Source organism: Zonotrichia albicollis, chromosome 8 (genome assembly GCF_047830755.1).
Source record: "Zonotrichia albicollis isolate bZonAlb1 chromosome 8, bZonAlb1.hap1, whole genome shotgun sequence".
NCBI lineage: Eukaryota > Metazoa > Chordata > Aves > Passeriformes > Passerellidae > Zonotrichia > Zonotrichia albicollis.
Genome location: NC_133826.1, coordinates 26754138 through 26769195, shown reverse-complemented (window position 1 = coordinate 26769195; position 15058 = coordinate 26754138). Strand labels below are relative to the sequence as shown.

Below are 15058 nucleotides of genomic sequence, written 5' to 3'. Positions count from 1 at the left end.
GAGCTGCTCCCCGGGGCTGCCGTCCCTCCCAGAAGGAATCAAAGGCATCTCCCCAACTTTTTCTGCAGAATTCCCATTGCCACGCACCTCCAGGGAAGAAGCAAGGATGTTAAAGCCCAGGGAAGTGGGCGGGCGCTGGCTGCAGATCTGTTTTCACACAAGTTTTTTTTGAGAGAGGAGCAGCAGGAGGGGAGGAATGGGAACAGCAGCGTTTCACTGCTGGGCTTGCCCCCCCAAAACTGCACAGGGAAGAGATCCTGGGGCTTTCAGGCCAGTCCAGAAGGTCTCATTCACTGCAGAGTGCTTTTCCTGTCACTGGAGTGATGGAAACCCATGAGGCTCAATCCCCACTGGCACCAGCAAGGCAGGCTTGTGGAACATGAGGGGGCCTGTGCTGTGTGGGTGATTATTGCCCAGAGTCCCAAAGTGAGCATGAGCAAAACAGAGAGAAAAGGGATTTGAAATTATCTCCCAAACAACTTTTCTAAATTAAGGTCTCTAGTTCTTCCCAGCATGGCCCCCCAGGGACCCCTTCAGACCATCCATGCCTCCTGCAAGCCACATGCTCTTTCCTCCAGAGACCATTCCATGGAAAACTTCTTGTATTGGCCACAAAACAAGCTGGTGTCCCATTTTGGGGAGCACTTTGCTCTGAAGTACATGTAAGAGCAAGGGGTTTTGTCTATCTCTCCTCATCATCATTAAGGTTTCATTAAGGACCCTCAGACAGGGGTGACACCTTTCGGCTCTGCTTGACCCTGCTTTTCCCTTGCCAAAAGGAATAACCTTCACAGGAATTGGAGCATGTGGGTTTCACAGCCAGGCACCTGCTCTGAGGAACTTGACTGAGAAACTCCTTAGTGTGTGGTCACACTCAAAACAGGTGAGTTTGGGGACATTGCCCTTGACTTTGACTTGCAGGCTCATTGTTATGACTGGGCAGTGACTCCGCCAGCTGGAGAAAGCCAGGAGGGCCTGATCAGCTGTTCCAGTCTTGCTTACATGTGGCTTCTTGGGCTTTTTTCCATCATCAGTGTGGTCCAAGGAAAGTGATTTTGGTCATGCTGGTACATCTGTAGAGCCAAAGCTGAAATAACTCATTTCCAACTTTTGCATGATAGTGATGCCTTAGGCTTTAGCTTTTATATTTTTCAGATTCTGTGCTGCTTTACTGTGTAGTTCTGAGCTTCATATCAGGGGATGGTGAGCTCTGTGCACAGAGCAGGGAGACAAAACAATTCCTGCTCTAGCTGGGGACCAAGGACAAATGATCCAAATCTCAGGCCTAAGAGCACAAACAAAGTGCACTGAAGAGAGAAAAACAAGAAGGATGGGACTTAGTAACCTAAAGCTATTAGACAATTAACTCCAATAGACAACTGACAATTAATTAAAGCTATTAGACAATTAATTCCAATATGCAAATGGAGCAGAACTTATAAAAGTGTGAGACCCTGTGACCAGGTGTCCATTTTGTGACCATTTTGGTTCATCTTGGGTGAAGCCCTGGCTGGGGTCTTGTGCTGCCCAAGGTGGATCCATTGAGACCTTTTAATAAATCTCTGCTTTATTCTTTAACTCTGTTCTAGGTCAGCCTTGACAAGGCATCAATAGTCTGCAAAGTTGTCTCCCAGCTCCCTGGTGGCACTCAGGGTGTAGCTCAGCTCAGACGTTCTCTCCAACGTCTGAGCCCATCCCCAAATCCCTGCTGGCTCCCTCAGGGTGGGTTTAACTCAGTGCAGGATGCCTGTGGGAAGGCACAGGACTCCCCACACATCCAAGTGTGCAGAGATGAACAGCCCATCACTTACCTACAGAGCTGAACAGCTCATCACTTACCTACAGAGCTGAACAGCTCATCACTATTAATGGCCTTTACACCTCTCATTGAGCTTCCCTTTTATGGAGGTAGGAGGTAAATTAGGTAATTTACCCAAAGCAATGTGGGGAAATTGGGACATGAAATTGTACCTGAGGAGTCATGGACCATTTAGGACCACCTTGTAGCTGTGACTGAAAAAGGTCTGTTTTAACATACCAGGACACAGTCTCCAACCTGAGGAAGTAGCTTGCCAAGAAACCTATCCAAGTTTTGTGCAGTATTAGGTGGAATTGCTCTTCTCAACTTCGGTTCACCAGCTCAGCTGTGAAAAAATACTTTCTACCGTCAACAGTGCTATTCATTGTTGAGCAAAAAGCTTTTGGAGGCTCATTGCTTTCAATATTCAGGTAGGTTATGATGTTAAAAGGAATTAGAGTGCTCCAAATATGCTGTGGCTACCTGCTCCCTCCTCCCCAGGCAGCTCTGTTCCCCTGTCATGTACAATGGATACCCCAACCTCCTAGCTGGGTAACAACCTCCCCGCCATAATATTAATTAAACTTTGGGGGGTTGGGGGGTATCAGAACCCAGAGTTTTGGGTAATACCCACATCTGTTCTGTAGTATTACAGGATTCCAGAATGTTTAGGTTGGAAGGGGGTTTAAAGACCATCTCATTCCACCTCAGAAGACCAGGCTACTCCAAGCTCCATCCAGCCTGGCCTTGGACACTTCCAGGGATGGGGCAGGCAAAGCCTCTCTGAACAACCTGTGCAGGACCTCAGTTCCCTCACAGGGAAGAATTTCTTCCTAATATCCTATCTATATCCAAATATCTCATATTCCTCCATCTCCTGTCACTCCATCCCCCTGTCCAAAGCCCTCTCTTTGGAACCCCTACAGGCACTGGAAGGGGCTCTAAGCTCTCCCTGGATCTTCTCTTCTCCAGGCTGACCAAGGCCAGCTCTGCCAACCTTCCCTCACAGCAGAGCTATCCCAGCCCTCTGACCACTCCTGTGCCTGGATTTGCACCCAGACCCCCGCAAGGCTGAGAGGTCAAACTCAGTTGGCTCTCACTTTGTTTGCACCCCATTTTACCCCTTTCCCCCTGTCCTCTGTCCCTCCTGTTCTGTCCCGCTGCCCCGGAGCCGTGTCCAGGACCCCGCCCGCCGTGCCCCTTGCACCCTCCTGTTTTCTAAGGCAAACAGGAGGAAGAGGATGGCTACCAGAAAAAGTGGATTGAGGAGTCGAGCGGATACATTCCAGGGGGTCGAACTCGCATTCGTATGGGGATAGTTTTTCTGAGTCGGGGGCTATTTGGGCGACTCGAAAGTTTAGTGCAGTTAGGAGGATGCTTAGAGTCGGTGATAGGGCCAGTATGAATAGGATTATGTTTATTACTCTTCTCTGGGCTTAAACCAGGTTCTAAGGATTGGAAGTCGATTGTAATTAATACACTAGAAGAGTAAGATCTCTATAAGTAGGGGGTGCGGGGGCCCGGTGGCGGTGGGAGGGCTGCGGCGGCGGTGCCGCCCGGCTGCGCGGGTGGGATTTTCCTCCTGCCGCCTCTCTCTGCCCGCTAGGCGGCTGCGGGCGTGCGGGAGAGCCCGGAGCGGGGAGCGGGAGCAGGGGAGAGCCAGGAAAAAAAACGGGGGGCGGGGGGGGGGGGAACCGAGCTGCTGAAATTTAAGGAGAGGACGGAGCGGCAGCGAGGCAGTGCCGGGGTCGCTGCTCTCGGCCGCAGCAGCCACAGGGGCTGCGGTGCCAGCGAGGGCGCCAGGCCGAGCCCGGGCACCCGCGGAGCGGGGCCGCCCCACGAGCATCCCGGCGGCAGCAGCAGGAGCGGCCCGGCTCGGCCCGGCCCGGCCCGGTGAGTGTGCTCAGCACCGCGGACAGCTCCGCGCCCCGCGCTCCGACTTCGCGTTCCGGGCTCGGAGCTCCGCGCTCCGGGCTTCGTGCCCCGGCTCCGCGGTACCGCGCTCCGCAGGCTGGGCTCCGCGCTCCGCGGCGCTGAGCTCCGTGTCACCGCTCCGAGCTCTGTGTTACAGCTGCGAGCTCCGCGCTCCGGGCTCCGTGTCACCGCTCCGAGCTCCGCGCCGCTCTGCCCCGCGCTCCGCGGGCAAAGCTCACGGCGCTCCGCGGGCACAGCTCACGGCTCTCCGCGCTCCGCTGCCCCAGCCGTGCCCGGCCCCGGCTGCCCGTGCTCTCTGCTGTGTGCGCTGCCCCTCTCTCTCCAGCCCAGCGGAGTTGAGTGCGGAGGAAGCGGCGGAGGGAAGGAGGGAGCCGCGATTCCCCCGCCGCGCCGCGGGGTCTGCCCGGCCCGGCCGCGGGCGAGGGGAGAGGGGGTCTGTTGGTTGTTTTTGGGGGTGGTAAAGGCTGCCTGCACTTTGTGCAAGTTCCTTTTGTGGCTGGAATGAGATGGAAGAAATTTGGCTCTCGGCACCTGCGTCACACGGAGACAGTTCGTGGGGGGAGGAGGCTCCTTGCTGCATCCTTGCAGGCAGCGCTGGGGGCTCATTCACACCCCGTCCCCGCCAAAGCCGGGCTCCATCTCTCCTTCCCAGCCCGCTGCCTCCCTTCTGCCCACGACTCCCACTCCCCGCGGGGGCAGCAGCAGCATCCCCAGCGGCATCCCCAACTCCGGGAGCTGGGAGCAAACCCGAGCAGCCTCTCCATCCCTCCTTCCCTGGATGCTGTCGGCGAACGCGGAGTCCACCCAGGCTCTGCCGAGCCTTAGCCGCGGCTTTCTGCTTCAATTCACCAAAGTTTGAACGCGGTTTTTGCCTGCTCAAGCAGCAAGGCTGCTTTTCCGGAGGCGAGTTGAGCCCTGGAAGAGGGGAGAGCTTTGGGCTGGAGGATGCTGCTCCCTAAACCTGAGCACAGCTGCGACTTCCGAAGGCAGGGAGCGGAGCCTGTTTGGCCAGGTCACGGCTGGCGGAGGGGTGGATGGAGCACCTGGAGGAGGAAGGGACGCCGAGGGCGTGTCTGAGGAACGCATTAATTAGGCGAGCTTCATTAGCAGTCACCTGCTGTGGCTTCTGACAGAATCCATCCACCCGGAGAGGCGGAGAAGGCTGAGCCCAGTGCGGGGATCCTTCTGGAGCGGCAGGGGGCTCGATGGAAGGAAGCATCCCTGTGTCCTGCCGTCCTGGCTGGAAATGGGCTGCACCTCGCCTCTTTAAGCTCCTGCCTGTGTATGGGCTGGGCGGCTGAGAGCAGCTGAGAGCAGACATCTCCCATCAAGGACGGGTCACATTTGGGCACTGGTTTCTGCCTCTGCATCCCTGTGGGACGTGTGTCTGCAGGCAGGGAAACTGAGGAATGGGCAAGAAGAGGAGGCTTGGCAGGCAGGCAGGAGGCTCAGAGGGGCTTTTCCTGCACCCTCAGTGGAGCATGAGGGGTTTCTCTGAATCTCAGGTGCTCTCAGCAATGAGCCACAAATGCCCGGGTTTGTACAAGGCTGGGTGGGGGAGAGGGGCCCCGGAGCCCTGCCAGTCCCACCGGGTCCTTCTCCCCGTGATGTCTGCTCAGGAGCTGGGCTTCTCCTGCAGGGGTGGATCCATCTCTAGGACCACAGAGCCAGGAAAAACCCTGCTGGCTGCTGGGGCTCGTGGTGCTGGTGCTGGGTTTGGCTGCAAAGCCTGGCAAACAAGCATGAAGAGGCAGCTTGTTTCTGGGCTGAGCTTGAGATTTCCCCTGGGCTCCCATGTTTGTGGGGCTGTTTGTGGGGTGCAGAGCCACTCCCATGGAGAACTCCCTGCTCTGCCCTGCACCCCAAGTCAGGTGGATTTGAGCATCAGCAAGGTGAAGCTGCAGGGACAGTTTGTCACCATGGATCTCGTGCTGTTCTCCTGATGGTGGTGCTCCAAGCTCCCCAATCCCCCTAAAAAAGCTCAAAACCGTGTTGAGAAGTGGGAACCAATCCTATGGGAGCCTGACAGAGCTGCAGCTCTGACTGCCTCACCCACAGCTCCTGGGGGGTAACAGGCACCCAAACCTGCTGGGCTGGAGGGCTGCAGCTCCTGCCCTGGCACAGGGTGTCTGTTCGGTTCCCAGCCTCTCCTTGCTGCTGTTCATCTTGTCAGAGCCCACAGCAAACGCAATAAAACCAAAGAAAAAGGCTAATTAACAAGTACAAGCATGCAGGGTGTAAAGTAGATGTTTAACCTTATTATATAAACAAACATAAAGGAGACATAAATTAGGCGGGGGAAGAAGTCAATTCATTGATGGAACTGCCCAGGCAGAAGAGATAAAGGCAGCAGGAGGCAGCTGAGGGACAGGGACACGATGCAGCCAGAGCCTGGAATCCTCTCTGCTGTTAATTGTGCCACTAATGAGAAACAAAATGTCAATGGCCTTAGATCCTGCTCCATCCCTAAGGTGGTCCCACAGCCAGGGTCAAAATCCCAGAGAGGGTAAATCTGGGCCTGTTTGGGTGCTCCCAGCTGTGTCTCAGCCCAGTTTCTGGCTGAGGTCACTGGGAGGTGGTTGCTGAGTGCCATGGCTGTAACTACCAATATTAAAATCTGGTAGGTTTGACCACAGCATCTCAGAAAACCTACTTCTTCTCAAACCACCAGTGCTGGAAGCTCAGGCTCTCTGCACCCCCTGTTTGACAGCACCATTGGTTCCTGCTCTTCCCTCACCCACCACACTGCTCCAGAAATAAAATAGGGAAATCAGAAGGGATGGGGATAGGAAATGAAAAAAACAAAATAGAAAACAGAGCACAGGTTCAGGAGGTGCCATTTGTCTGTCTCTTGTTCTGGAAGGGGTTTTCCCCTCATCAGTTCCTATCCCACAGGGCAGGTCCAGTCTCCCTTACAGATGTGCCTGAAATGAGCCCTGGGATGCCCAGCACCATCTCAGCTGACTTTCACTCCAGGATTTTCCCTGTTGCCTGCCCCAAGGGAGGTGCTTCAGCTGGGTTCCATGGGCACTGAGAGGACATCTCCCCTCCATCACCCCTGACTCACCTAGCCAAAGGAATGTCACTGAGCAGTATTTCCCATTGGGAAACAGTCAAAGGAACATCCTTCCTTGGCAAAATCTCAGCACCAACCATCCCATCCTCAGGCTGAGACCCCTCTCCTCCTGTGCCTTCCTATTTCCCCCAGCTTGTTGTCTTCCTCCCAGAGCTCAATTTAATTTTCCCTTTATAATTAGCCATCACAATTTCTCCCAGCAGCTTCTTGATGAGTCCCAGGTAATTGTTTGGTTATTTCTCACCCCCCCACCCCCTCTTTTATTTTCCTTGCTACTTTTAAATGTCAAAGCCTGGTATTTCCATAATTCCCATGCCCAGGGCAGGAACCTTGGCAAGGTGCAGGCAGCAAAGCTGAATCCTGGCTTCCAGCAGCTGCCTTCAGTAAAACACAGTGATTTTAACCAGCCACCATGGAGAGCTTGTCCTGCTGGCACATCTGGGATGGCAGAGGTTGGGAAGAGATGAGCAGGTGGGGGATCAGAGCTGTGGGATGGCACATGTTCCATCTCCTCCTTCTCCTGTGTGGGGGATCAGAGCTGTTGGATGTTCCATCTCCTCCTTCTCTGTGGGGTTTGATGCTCTGGTGGTGGTCGCTGCCAAATTTACTGGTGGGATGTTAAATTCCCCCCTCATGCTCCCTGGGGTGGCTGGGGCTTAGGAAGGGGTCTGGATTCCACCAAAATCACCAGAAAAAGGACAGTAGAAGGTCCCTGCTGAGGTCCCTTTCCTTAGGAGGTGAGCAGAGATCTTCATCCAAACATTGTCCTGCTGAGCTGTTTGGGTTTGTGGGCAGCTTGACCCAGGACATGCTAGAAACCATCCCAGCTACAACCTCAGACCTCCCTGCCTCTCCCTTCCCTCTCCCTCTCTCTCTCTCAGCTTTGTTGCTAAATAAACCCTTTTGGGAGAGATTTCTGCTCCCCATCTCTTTCCTTGAGGTGCATGGAGCTCCAGCAGGTCACCATGGGGAAGGTGAGACCTGGAGCCTGTTGCCAGCCTGTGGTGGTGTGGATCATTGCTGGAGAGATTATCCAGGGGTGTTCAACTGGCACCTGGGTGGATGTGGGATGTTCCTTTGGGCCAGCCAGAACTCCCTGTCCTGTTGGAACTACAAATCCCACACACTTTGGGGAAATGAGATGCTTGTAGCTGCTCCACATGTAGGAAATGGTAATGGCCGCTCTCCTGAAGGATGGTTTGGCAGAGGTGAGGGATTTGCCATCTCCTTCCTCTCCACTCATGAGAGCCATCACAGGAGGGAGAAATTAATTCAGCTCTCTGTCCTTCATCCCCAGGGCAGCTCCCTCCTCTTTCCCCACTCATTTGGGGACAATGTCCCCCTTGGGGTCACTCAGGGCTAGAGGCTGGGGTGCAGCTGGAGGGGCCTGGCAGCAGAACTGCTCCACTGGGTGCTGATATCCCTCTGAAGTGCAGAAATCCCCCCAGGTGGAAGGAAAAAGCCTTGCCCTGCCCTCCTGGCATCCTGGGAGCCGGTGTGGCCATGTCCCAGGTGAAAGCTGCTCTGTTTGCCTCAGCTGGAGCTGCTGTCATTGCTGTGCTCGGCCTGCCTGGGTTTGGGCATTGATTGCCCGCTCAATACTGATGCATTTGGGCTGCTGGTGGAGGGAGGAGGCCCTGGGGGATGGCTGTGCCCACCAAGCCAGCATGGGAAGGGCTGGGCTTGGCTCTGCTCTCATGGCTGGCACAGGAGGTGACCCTGAGCCCTGCCACACCATGCTGGAGCAGGATGGAGGAGCTGCAGCAGGAGCAAGGCATGTCCTGGCTCACACAGAGGTCCCCATGCTGGAGCTCCATCCCCATCGTGTTCCCAGAGCTGCATCCCCAGGAAGGAGATGTTTCCTAGGGAAGCCCTTGAGCCTTTCCCTGATGGCTCCTTGGTTTTGGCTTGTTAGTCAGCAGAAATCACCAAAAACGGGGATTCCTGAAGTGCGATGTTTATTTTCCTCCTTTTTTGGGCGTTTTTTTGGGGGGGTTTTGGGGGGTTTTTTTGGGTGATGACTCTCCAATCCCCGTGGGGTTTTGCAGCCTCGCTTGGCTGATCAGCACAGTCGGGAACAAGTCCTGTCGATGGATGGAGCCCATCGTGTCCCTGCTGGATAACCAGGGACGAGCAGGGTGCATCGCCCGGGGCGGCTCCGCTCCCTGCGGACAGAGCCTGCCCGGTAATTAAAATGCAGATTGATTGGATTCGATCTGCTTGCTGTCCCTTGGGCAAGCCAGGGACACGTTTGTCGTGGGGATCGGTGTCCTGCCAGCCCCTCACCTAAAGCGCGCTCTGCTCGCAGAGAGGCTTAAAAGAAAATCCCTCTGCAAAGCATCAGCATTAAGCTCGTCTTTAATTACGCAGTTAATTTATTGCGTAGCGCCAGTAACAATGTAAACCAGGCGAACGGCTGCGAGATAGCGCGCCGAGAATTGCCTCGTTTGGTAAATAATTTCAACCTAAGTAATTATTTCCTTCAAGGGGAAGGATGCTGGGAGCACCCTGGGGGCTTTTGTGGCCGCAGGAGGGATGAGCTGGGGGTGTAATTCCTCATTAATTACTCGGTCTGACAGGCACCCATCACCGCGGGCACCCCAGGACAACCCCGGGCTCCCCGCAGGTGCTTTCAGTGCTGCCCTGGGGAACCACTGGCAGCACTGCTGGGCACAGGTTGGTTGGTTTTCCTTTGGGTTGTTTCCGGTTTTTATTCTTTTCTTCTCCAATTTCGACCAATCTGCTTGTCATGCTATTAAGGCAGCATCCCCTTTTGCCAGCCGTGCTTAATGAGGACTAATTGTAGTGATGAAGGTGCGGGGCTCTGCTCCAGCATCCCTGCCACCTGACGCTGGTGCCACTGCTGCCCGCACCCTGAACTCCAGCTGCTTTATTTTCTGTAGGAAACCTGCTTTAGATGGAGCTGCTCCATTTGTGTTCCCCCCTTGTGCTCCTTCTCCAGCTCATCCTGCTCTCCCTCCTCCCCGGCTCCATCCCCGCTCCATCCCAGCCCTCCCCGGCTCCATCCCAGCCCTCCCCGGCTTTCCCCATTGCTCTCCCTCTCTCCGAGCCTTTGTTTGCCCCGGTGTAAAAGCGCCATTGATGCCACTGGGCGCTGATATGAACAGAGTCTCTCTCCGGCTCTCCAGATGGGCACCCCGGCTCAATCCGCGTCCTGTTCTCCACTGGGGAGTGACAATGAACTCGGGCGGCACTGAGAGACGGAGAAAGGGCCGCTCTGTGCTCGGGGAGACAGCCCTGTCCCCGCGGCCAAAATAACTCCACTTGTTTTATTTATCAACTCCGGGGGCACGGGCTGTGAGTGGCATACAGATGTTGCCACAGCTGGCTCTGCCAGCCTGACGTGCCTGGGACCGGTCCCGTGTGGAGCAGGGGATGCTCTGCAGTGTCCATGCCTCGGCAGCCCCTGGACGGTGTTTTAAAATAAAACTGAGGTATTTCCATGGCCAAGGGGGCTCCAGCTACAATATCCGGAACCTCAGCTGGCCTGGACCCCAGAGAAGCTCACACAGAGCCTGGGCCAGCTCAGCTTCTGCTCAGCAGCTCCAGAGTTGGCAACAGAGAAGGAAAGTCCTTCTTAATGGTGTGTGTGCACACCCAAAATGAAAGGACAGGTGATGTAAGCTGAAGTGATTTTCTCCTGCTCCCTCCCCTCACTAACGCAGCCTCCCTCCCTCTCTTCCTCCCTCTCTCACTCTCTGCTCTCCCACGAGTGAATTGGATTAGTCACCTTCTTAATTAACTGTGCTGGTGTGAGCTCTATTAGGTATTAAATGTTTGTCACAATCCAATTTCAGAAATCCATCCAGCAGGGCAGGGTTTGGAGGCACTGGGTGGCTGCAGCTCCCACTCTGGGGCTGGAGGAGATTGGGGGGACTGGGGGTGTAACCCCACCCTCAGCTTCTGGGTACCCCACAGGCTCGTTTTGCCCTTGGGAAAAGGTCGTCCCAGCCCTCTCAGTGGGCATAGACACAAAGCTGGCACTCCAGGGAGAGGCAGAGCTGTCCCCACGCAGCCCCAAGCCCCAGAGATGGAAATCAGGCTGGAGCTGGGTGTGAATCCCGGCTGGAGCTGTGCTCCAGGGCCCTGGCAGCAGCACTGGGGCTGAGCTGGGTGAGCTCAGCCCTTTGGGGGATTTGGGCTGCCCTGCTGAGCCCTGCAGGCCTGCAGGATGCTGTGTGGAGCTGGCATCAGCATCCCCAGCAGCCGGGGCAGGGCTCCTTTGAATGAACACCACACTGGCAGTGAATGAGTTTAGCTCCAGCTGTAGAGCCTGTCCAGCTCCTGAGAATGGGCACAGCTCATCCCCTGCAGCCCCAGCACAGCCCAGACCCCTCTCTCAGGGCAGGAGGTGTCCCAGGCTCCCCAGCTCATCCTGTGTCTCCATCACTGCTCAGCTCTTTCATCTTTGTCTCAGACAGCTCCTAATCCATAACAAACTTTCACCTCTCATCTCAGTTCCCTTAATAGCCTCTGCAGAAGGACTTTATTAAAGCCTGGTGGAAGCTCTGAATTCATTACAGCTCCTTATGCTCCATCACACCTGCTTTGCTGCTTCCCTGGGGTCAGGGCTCTGCTGGTTTATGTGGGCCCTAAGGAGCACTTGGGGTTGTTTTTTCCCAGCCCAGATTATTATTTATCATTTTTATGTCTCTGTTAATGATGTCTCATTCATTATTTATTATTTTAATTGAATTTGTTTTCTCCCTGCACTAAATGGTGAGGCTCACTGGCCTCTTTTATGTGTTTTGTCACAGAGGAGTTGAAGCACTGACTGGACAGGTGGGCACAGCATCATTTTGCACAGGGAATTCTGTGCTGTTCAGCATTTTGAGTCTAAAAAAATCCTCTTGAGTGAATCCTGTAGGTACCCAGGGGGTCACACACCTCATTCCTGAAGTCCTGATGGAGGAGACCACTGTGGGGAGCACCACATTTGCAGCAGTGGCAAAACATCTAATCCCTTTAAATTCCTCCTCATCGATTGTGGCTTTAGAGCTGAATCACTCACTCAGAGGCACAGGAGCTCCCCATGGGCAGTGCAGTGACAGCCTGGGGCCCTCCAGCAGCACAGCAGGCTGCTCCTCACTGCTGTCCCTCCTCTGCATCCCTGATTTCCAGCCTGAAATGGGGATGTTTGCCCAGCCCCAGGCAGGAGGAGCGGGATGCAGGGGCTGATGGGCTGGGGCACTGCCCTGGGAAGCAGCTGGGAGGGTTTGTCCTCCATGGGGGCAGCCTGGGAGAGGCTTTTACAGGTTCCTCATGTCACACATCACCCTCAGGTGTCACATCCTCCATGCAGCCCTGCCTCCCCTCTGAGGGGGATGGAGGGCTTTGGGGGTTATTGATTCCCAGAGCAAGGAACCTGCTGCTCTGGAAGGCTTTTTCTTCCCAGCAATCAATGGAATTGTGTTTATCATTTGACCAGGACAAGTGTTTCACTGATGCAAACAAAGCTGGGCAGAGGGATGGATGGGGGGAGAGCAGATAAGGAGGGTTGGGAGAGGAGAGGCAGTCATGGGAAGGACCCAGAGCAGATGAGAAGTGTTGAGATAAGGAACAGCCCTGCCTTTCCCTGCTCAGGAGAGCAGGAATGGGGCAGGAACCCACCCTGAGCTCTGCAGGGCCCTGTCAGGGGCTGGTGGGCAAGGGGACATCCCTGCCTGCCCAGTGCCATGGATCCATCCAGGCAACTCCTCAGAGAGCACAAAGTTGATTTCCTTAAATTAGCAAGAGTGTGATGGGGGCAGGTTTCCATAGAAATGGGAGCTGGAACAGGCTGTGAGCCCTGGTAGGGGTGATGCTCTGCCCTGCCCCTCACTGCCAAGGGAGGGCTTCTCCCTGCAGCTTTCAGTGTATTAATTCAAGCAAAAATTAATCTCTTTGTGCTGAAGGTGTTGTTATTCCTGATGCTTTGGTAGATTATTTCTTCTTCCTCCATAGTTTGATTTATGCTGTAAGATCCTCAGGAATGACAAGAGGCAAATGCCCAGCCTCAAAATGTTGGGTTGGCAGTGAGAGCAGGCAGTGGGCTTGGAAAAAAGAGCAGTTTCAAATGTCAGGGGAGTTGGTGTGATGAGGATGTGGTTAACAGAGGGCAGCCAGGCCAGCAGGTTAATGTGCCTACCCTTTGCAGAATGAACCAGGGGACATTTAATGACTCTAAAGAGCGAGGGCTGGGGTTTACATCTGCTCTTTAAAAAGCCTGTTAAATCCCAGGCAATCTCTCACTCATCATATCCCAGCCTCAGCCCTTGTATCCTCCTGGGCAGGAGCGGAGCTGCCTTTCACTCCATCCCAGTGTAAGTGCAGGAGAAACCCTCCCGGGGGTTAAAATTAAACTGGGGTGAAAATTCCTGAGGGATCCCATGAGGGCAGAGCAATAGCCAGCAGGGAAAAGCAGATTTATAACAGCACTGGTGGGGACACTGCCCCAGCAGCACCAGGAGCACCACGAGGGAGCTGGGGAAGGGGCATGCCCCCATTGAGCTGGGACAGCAGCACTCCTCCCTGCCCAGGGCCGGGCAGAGCAGAGCAGAGATGGAGCTGCTGGTGCCCCAGAAAGAATGAAGCATTGTGCTGGCTGTGCAGCAGCTGCAGGAGGGATGGAGGGCTGTCCCTGCATCCTGCACATCTGGATGCTGCCCACCGCTGCCCAGCTCCCTCCTGTGCAGCCTGCCTGCGTGTGAGGGCATTTCAGGGAGAAATCAGCAGCCCATGGGTGAGGATCCCTGCATTTGCAAGCCTGGCCCAGCCCCAGGGATGAGCTGTTCTCCCACACCAGCAGGGCTTGGCACAGGGTGATGCTGAGTGCACTCAGGCCAGGCTGCAGAGCATCCCTGCCCTCCTCACCCCACAGTGCTGGTTTGAGGCCATCCAGCCCTGAGGGGACCCCCAGGTACCCCCATGCTGGGCAAGGATCCCGCCCACACCCCAGCAGGACAGAGGGACCCCCCAAAGCACACACAGGCAGTGCTGGCACCCCATCACTCCACACACAGCCCAGGTCAGCCTGGCCCTGGTGGCTTCTTGATAAATCACTGCCTGGCATGGCTGGGTTGGTGTGACCGTGTTCATGGCGCTCTCAGGTTGAGGGAAGAGATGAGGATCTGACTCCATGTTTCAGAAGGCTGATTTATTATTTTATTATATATATTATATTAAAACTGCACTAAAAGAATAGAAGAAAATATTTCATCAGAAGGCTAGCTAAGAATAGAAGAAGAAGGAATGATAACAAAGGTTTGTGTCTGGGCTCTCTGTCTGGGCCAGCTGACTGTGATTGGCCATTAATAAAAACAACCAACATGAGACCAATCACAGATGCACCTGTTGCATTCCACAGCAGCAGATAATCAATGTTAACTTTTTGTTCCTGAGGCCTCTCAGCTTCTCAGGAGGAAAAATCCTAAGGAAAGGATTTTTCATAAAAGATGTCTGTGACAGGTTGGCACTGGCAGCTTTAGTTCGCAAGCTCCAGGAGTCTGGGTCGCACAGCCCCAGGGGCAGGTAGCGCTCTTGTTGAATTTTGGCACCCCCAGCCCATGGGACAGCCCTGCATCATCCCAATGTGGGATCCAGGGTATGGACTGCACATCATCTCTGACCAATCCTGAGGTGTTTCCCCAGGCCAGCAAGAAAAGAAAAAACAAAAAAAGGCAGCAGGGAGCCCAGGCTGGCTCCTGGGTGTGCAGGGAGCTGGGGCAGGCAGCACATCCCTCTGCTCCTGCTTCTGCCAGGGGCCCTGCAGAGCTGCCCCAGAGGAGCTGCTGAGATTCAGCCCAGCACGGGCTCTCTTCCTCCTAAAATAAGTGTATTTGGGGGATGCCACAGCACAGAAAGCAGCAGGCTTCATAATTTACCTATTCAGTGCCAGCACTGGGCTCACATTAAACAGAACTGCAACAGACTTAAATCTCTGGAGTACAAATTGACCCCAAGCTGGGGATGCTTTCTTCAAAATTATTTTCCCTTTCAAGTCCTTTTTGCCCATGAATGTGTGCACCTCTCTACCCAAATTGCAGGAAAAAAATCTGTTTTATTTTTAGGGAAAGGCACTGGCTGCAGCCACATCAGTTGCTCTGTGTACCTGGGCCCAGCCATAAATCACAGCCCCAGAGAGAACCTGCTTCCCCAACCCCAGGCAATTAGAATTTGCCTCTCATCCCCGTGTGCCAGGGTCCTTTATCCCCACTAATCTTTTATCCTCTCTTGTTATCCCCTTTGGT

General features: G+C 54.6%; 1 protein-coding gene across 1 annotated transcript in view; it reads left to right on the top strand.

The window, feature by feature from the left end:
* The first annotated feature begins 3466 nt into the window (after nucleotides 1-3466).
* TNR (tenascin R) overlaps nucleotides 3467-15058 on the top strand; it is a 78215-nt gene continuing 66623 nt past the window's right edge. The window contains exon 1 of the mRNA XM_074546331.1: nucleotides 3467-3691. The gene's annotated coding sequence lies outside the window, so the exon portion shown is untranslated. The remainder of the gene's footprint in view (nucleotides 3692-15058) is intronic.